The 7,072-nt window shown below is 42.3% G+C and overlaps 1 protein-coding gene across 2 annotated transcripts in view; it reads left to right on the plus strand.

The window, feature by feature from the left end:
* The window catches only part of LOC122550775 (microtubule-associated tumor suppressor candidate 2-like), a 440,121-nt gene that overhangs the window by 156,663 nt on the left and 276,386 nt on the right, over positions 1-7,072 (plus strand). The window lies entirely within an intron of this gene.

A 7,072-nucleotide genomic window follows, 5' to 3' on the forward strand; every position in this document is an offset into this window, starting at 1 on the left:
GAGAACCACATTCAGGAGAAATTGGAGATAGTCAGTTTATTTGCAACAAATGGCAGAGAAAGTAAATTACAGGTAGTTCTAAAATGGCAAGAAATGGTGGTATACAGGTAGGTACTTTACTGACAATGTGTTAGAATGGGAGAGAAGCCTTGGGATTTTGATGCACTAGTTAACCGGAGCCCAGTGTTTCTATGGAATAAAATAAGGCAAATAAACTGTTAGAATTCAAATAATTGTCAGAATATTTAAATTGATATAAAAAAACTATAAGATTCCATAGGGCTTATGTGTGTGATTGACATGTGTAGAACTGCTCATTGGCAAATTCATAGGTAAATGCTTATCAAAGGGTTCTTAAAATCAGGTTACTCACAGTTCGTGGACTCAGCCTTCCACTTAAAGATAGGCCACATTGTGTTTTATTATCAAAATCAAATTTTTTAACATGTTAATGAGTAAATGGATGCACATAGTTCTCTTGCTACTCACTAGCAAGGTTCTTGCCTTACTGCTCAAAACCTATTTGAAGAAATGGACCTTGACAATCTCATTTCTGCCGATCTACCCTGTGTTTTTTAATTGACTCACCAATGCCCTTGTTGTCAAAGTCTGGGAAGATTTTGCCCACTGTCTCTTTCGGTCTCTCACAGGGCTCATCCAGAGGGTAGGTTTAAAAACAACTAATTTCATTGATTTGATCAAACAATAAAAATCAATCAACAAAACAGCAAGCCTGAAATCTCAGTTATTAAATAATACTTAAAAGAATCCCAAGCTTCCTAGGTCAGAAGAACAAAATATAATGTGAGCAAAAATATTATTTCTTTCAGGGAAAAAAAAAGTCAAATTTTGTTTTACAGAAAAGAATAAACAAAAGGATATTCTTTGGGCTGGAGGATTTTTTTTTAAAACTAGTTATTAATAAACTAGAACTTACAAGTAGCCAATTTCTTGAAAAATATTTGTCAAATAAAAAGGTTCGAAACCAGTTTCAGCAACAGGGTTTATTGCTATTGATCAGTTCCTATACAGGAGAAAGTGAGGACTGCAGATGCTGGAGATCAGAGCTGAAAATGTGTTGCTGGAAAAGCGCAGCAGGTCAGGCAGCATCCAGGGAACAGGAGAATCGACGTTTCGGGCATAAATCCTTCTCCTGAAGAAGGGCTTATGCCCGAAACGTCGATTCTCCTGTTCCCTGGATGCTGCCTGACCTGCTGCGCTTTTCCAGCAACACATTTTCAGATCAGTTCCTATACATGCAACATACCTGGAAAAGGCATTTTCTGTACAGGCACCCCTCCCCCAATGTGAATGATGGTAAATTTCCTCCTGAATTGTTTGTTACAGCTTTTCTTTTTGTATTTTATTTTCCCTTCGATGAACTTGAATGCTGGTGAATGAAAGAGATTCAACTACTCCAAACATCTTCATTGTATCATAAAATATTACATCCATGCCAAACATAGATTTTTACATATGTTGTTAATCTTTTTATAAAAGTTGTCTGAAAACAAACCTTGTTGAAATTCTGTTATAGAGGCAACTACACCCCCCTAAGTTTTGTGTTGTAAACAATTCAATTACATTATGTAAAAAAAGGTAATCCCTGAGAAAGCAACACAAAATAATAAAATAGAACAGGCATTGCAATCTGGAAACAGTCAAGTAACATCAGGTAGAAGATATAATGGCTTGATTTTTCTGATCTGTTTGGGCATCCCTACTTTGAACCCAGTTCAGATAAATTCCTGTCCATTTGCATGCCCAGAATATTTCTGGCCAAACTTGTGATGCAGAATCCATCACAACAGATGGAGTCCAGTACACCATGCAAGCAGCTTTGGAGTGTCCCAGCCCAGCCATTGTGCCCACTTATTGCACTAAAGCTGCTGTAAACTGGTAAGCAAATGGTTCAATGACCCAAAGCCTTTTTGACAGCTACTGAGAGAAGGTACGTGTGTAAGGTAAGTGAGTGAGTGGATTGGTGGCAGGCAGTGTTCCCTGTAAGCTACACCCGAAGGTTCTGCATTCACTGATCAGCCAGCTGACACATTGGCTTTCGTTTGGGGAAACCAGAGTACACAGAGGTCAGTCCAATAGAAAGTATAATGGGAGGGAATAACAGTGTCAGGTAGGTAGAATAGCACATTTGATGAGAAGATAGGATGGCAGATGGGTAAAGAAACAAGGTGGTAGATGGATTGATGGGAGGTTATAATGGCAGATGGTTGAGGGGTACAAATGACAGTGGGTTAAAAGGTAGGAGAGGTCAGGTGCCAGGGGCTGAGGTCAGAGTGAGCTGCTGGTAGTATATTCAGGATGGGACTGGGTGTGAAGAATTGTTTGTTAGGTGTCTACAGTGGGTTGAGGAGTGGTTGTGTGTTATCGGAAGCTGAGTTTTATAGTGAGCCAGAATTCAGGTTAAAATCATAAGTTCATAAGACGATAAGACACAGGAGCAGAATTAGGCCATTCAGTCCATCGTATTTTCTCTAACATTTGTTCATGGCTGATATGTTTCTCAGTCCCAATCTCCTACCTTCTCTCCATAACTATTGAGCCTCCTTTCAGTCAAAAACGTATCTATCTCTGTCTTAAATACACTCAATGGCTTGGCCTCTACAGCTCTCTACAGCAACTAGTTCCATAGATTCACAACTGTTTGGCTGAAGAAATTCCTCAACATCTCAGTTCAAAAGGGTCATCCCTTCACTTTGAGGCTGTGCCCTTGGGTCCTAATCTCTTTGACTAATGGAAACATCTTCTCCACACGTAATCAATCCAGGCCTCTCAGTATTCTGTAAGTTTCAATCAGATCCCTCCTCATCCTTCAAAACTCCATTGAGTACAAACCCAGAGGTCTCAACCGCTCCTCCTTTTCATCCCTTTGATCACTCTTATAAACCTCCTCTGGACCCCTCCAATGCCAGCACATCCTTCTTTACATATGGACCCCTCCAATGCCAGCACATCCTTCTTTACATATGGAGCCCAAAACTGCTCACTCCAAATGCAGACTGACCAGAGCCTTATATGGCCTCAGTAATGGATCTCTTCTCTTGTATTGTTGCCCTCTTGAAATGAATGCTGACATTGCATTTGCATTTCTAACTGGCAACTGATCCTGCATGTTAACCTTAAGAGAATCCTGAACTGGGACTCCCAGGTCAACTGTGTTTCAGATTTCTGAAGCCTTTCCCAGCTTAGAAAATAGTTATGCCTCTATACTTCCCATCAAAGTTCATACCTCACTTTCCCACGTTGTATTACATCTGCCACTTCTTTGTCCACACTCCTCACCTGTCCAAATCTTTCTGCAGCCTCCCCATTTTCTCAACACTTTCCTGTCTCTCCAACTAACTTTGTGTTATCAGCAAATTTAGCAACAATGTCTTCTGTTCCTTCAACCCGATCGTTAATTTATAATTTAAATGTGAATAGGTGTGGTCCCAACACAAACCCCTTGCAGAACTCCCATAGTCACCAGCTGCCATCTTGAGAAAGAACTTTTTATTGCCACTCTCTGTCTTCTGCCAGTCAGCCAGTCCATGCCGGAACCTTTCCCTTAGCGCTATGGGCTCTTAAGTCATAACCTCTTGTGCAGCATCTTGTCAAAAGCCTCTGGAAATCCAAATAGATCATGTCTACTGGCTCTCCATTGTCTAACCTTCTCATTACCTGCTCAAAGAATTCTAACAGATTTGTCAGGCATGATGTCCCCTTGATGAAGCTATGCCTTACCTTACAATGCACTTCCAAGTACTTTGCAGTCTTATCCTTAATAACGGACTCTTAAAATCTTACCAAGAACCAAGGTCAGGCTATCTGGCTTATAGTTTCCTATCTTCTGCCTCCCTCCCTCCTTAAACAAGGGTATCCTTTGGGACCTTCCCTGACTCCAGTGATTCCTGAAAGATCATCACCAGTGCCTCTACAATCTTCTCAGCTATCTCCTTCAGAACTCTTGAGTGCAGTCCATCTGATCCGGGTGACTTAGCCACCTTCAGACCTTTTCAGCTCCCCCAGCACCTTCTCCTTATTGATGGCACTACACTCATCTCTGTCCCCTGACTCTCTTGAAGTTCTGGCATGCTGCTGATACCTTCCACTGTGAAAGCAGATGCGAAGTATCCATTTAGTTCCTCTGCCATTTTTTTATTCCTCATTATATTTTTCCAGCCTCATTTTTTAAGCCTGATTTTCATTGTCCACTCTTGCCTCTCTCTTATCTTTTTGCTATCTAAAAAAGCTCTTGCAATCTTCATTCATATTATTAGCTAGTTTACTCTCATATTTTGTCTACTCCCCCTTACTGCCTTTCTTGGTCATCCTCTGCTGGTTTTTAAAGGCTTCCCAATCCTATGGCTTCCCACTAGTCTTCAGCACATTGTATGCTTTTTGTTTTGCTTTTGTCCTGTCCCCAACTTCCCTTGTCAGCCACGGTTGCCTCATCCTCCCATTGGCACTCTTCGTCTTCCTTGGAATGATTTTCTGCTTTGCCTCCTGAATTATCCCCAGAAACCTCTGCTATTGCTGCTCCACCATCATTGCTACGTACGTGGATGACAACAACTAGTTCTTTCCCCCTCCCACTCCAAGATCCTCTGTGGCCCAGAAGAGAGATCCTATAGCCGTGGACCAGACAGGCAACACAGCCTTTGGGACTCTAGATCCTGACCACAGCAAACAATGTCGGTTCCACTGACTGAATTATTATAGATTACAATGACATTTCTCTTTTCCCACTGATCTTGAATCACTCCCTGTACCACAGTGCTATGGTCAGTTTGTTCATCCTCCCTACAGCCCCCAATCTTGTCCAGACAGGGAGCAAAAACCTCAAAACCTGTTAGACCATGGAATCTTGAAGGACAGGATCTACATGTATTTGGAAAGGCAAGGACTGATTAGGGATAAATGATTTGGAAATGTACATAGGAGATATGACGAGTAAGTTTTCAGATGACACCAAAATTGGAGGTGTAGTGGACAGCGAAGAGGATTACCTCTGAGTACAATGGGATCTTGATCAGATAGACCAATGGGCTAAGGAGTGGCAGATGGAGTTTAATTTAGATAAATATGAGGTGCTACATATTAGAAAGCCAAATCAGGGCAGGATGTATACTTAATGGTAAGGTCCTGGGGAGTGTTGCTGAATAAAGAGACCTTGGAGTGCAAGTTCATAGCTCTTTGAACGTGGAGTCGCATGTAGACAGGATAGTGATAGTGAAGAAGGTGTTTGGTATGTTTTCCTTTATTGGTCAGTGCACTGAGTACAGGAGTTGTAAGGTCATGTTGTGTCTGTACAAGACATTGGTTCAGCCACTTTTGGAATACTGTGTGCAGTTCTGGCCTCCCTGCTATAGGAAGCATACTGTGAAACTTGAAAAGCTTCAGAAAAGATTTACAAGGATATTGTCAGGGATGGAAGGTTTGAGCTATAGGGAGAGGCTGAATAGGCTGGGGCTATTTTCCCTGGAGCATTGGAGGCTGAGGGGTGACTTGGTGGAGGGCATGGATAGGGAGAATTGACAAGGTGTTTTCCCCAGGGTGGGGGAGTCCCAAAACTAGAGAGCATAGGGTTAAGGTGAGAGGGGAAAGATTTAAAAAGAACCTAAGGAGTAACTTTATTATGCAGAGGGTGATTGGAATGAGCTGCCAGAGGAAGTGGTAGAGTCTGGTATTTAAATTACAACATTTAGAAGGCATCTGGATGGGTTTAAGAATAGGAAGGGTTTAGAGGGATATAGGCCAAATGTTGGCAAATGGGACTAGATCAGTTTAGGATATCTGTTCAGCATGGATGAGTTGGTCTAAGAGTCTGTTTCCGTACTGTACAGCTCTATGACTCTTGTGATTCAAAGCTCAAGGACTGAAGCTCCTTCAGCACTACCGACTGGATCGCCCTACCTGCCTCCCTGGTAATCACACCCTCCTGGCCCTGATCACTGACTGAATTTGAGATAGTTAATCGATTGGGTGTGACTGCCTCCTGAAACATGGTATTCAAGTAACTCTCCCCCTCCCAGACGTGTTGCAGTGTTTGAAGTTCAGACTCCAGATCATCAACTCTGAGGTTCCTCAAGTAACCAACATTTGCTACAGCTGTGGTCACTCTGAACCACAGTGGGGTCTACCAGCTCCCACATCAGGCACAACACATCCCCTAGCCTCACACCTTTATTTTAACTACTTAGTTTTTAGTTTGGTTTTTAAAAAAATTCATACTGGTCTTTTAGTTTGTAATCTTTAAAATATCATCTACTTACCTTCAGTCTGGAAATAACCTAGAAACAAAAGCTATCACCAAACAGTGAAATTATAGTTTACCTTTCATATCACTCTTTTGTGCTGGGTCCCTCATCCTGTGCTTCAATTTATCCTGTTAAAAAAAAACTTACAAACAAGAGCTAAGCAATAAGCACTTCTTCCCCTCTGTACCAAATTCCCACGTTGCTTCCAAATTCCATGAACTATATACAGACTTGGGCAGTATCTCACTCTCGGTCTGATCTCTTCTTTTTGACCGTGTGAAGCTAACTCCGTTGAATTCCCCTCATATTCCCTGCCTAATCTTTAATGTAAGTAATTTGGAATCCTCTGAAAAGTCTCTGACTCTAACTGTAACTCGGCATTGGGAACCTTATTTTGCAGGGTGCCACATGTCAAGTAATTGTCCAATGGAAGTTGAAATTTCCTGGGAAATTCCCTCGTAGTCCATGCATCAGGTCCTCCAAGAGGAATCCCGATGCACATTTTTAAGGGTATGTCCAGTTTCTGACTATCTGACATCTCGAAGATCTGGACTAACATTTCACATTGGGCGGCACGGTGGCACAGTGGTTAGCACTGCTGCCTCACAGCGCCAGAGACCCAGGTTCAATTCCCGACTCAGGCGACTGACTGTGTGGAGTTTGCACATTCTCCCCGTGTCTGCGTGGGTTTCCTCCGGGTGCTCCGGTTTCCTCCCACAGTCCAAAGATGTGCAGGTCAGGTGAATTGGCCATGCTAAATTGCCCGTAGTGTTAGGTTAAAGGGCTAAATGTAGGGGTATGGGTGGGTTGCGCTT

The sequence above is a fragment of the Chiloscyllium plagiosum genome, chromosome 6 (assembly GCF_004010195.1).
Source record: "Chiloscyllium plagiosum isolate BGI_BamShark_2017 chromosome 6, ASM401019v2, whole genome shotgun sequence".
Classification (NCBI taxonomy): Eukaryota; Metazoa; Chordata; class Chondrichthyes; order Orectolobiformes; family Hemiscylliidae; genus Chiloscyllium; species Chiloscyllium plagiosum.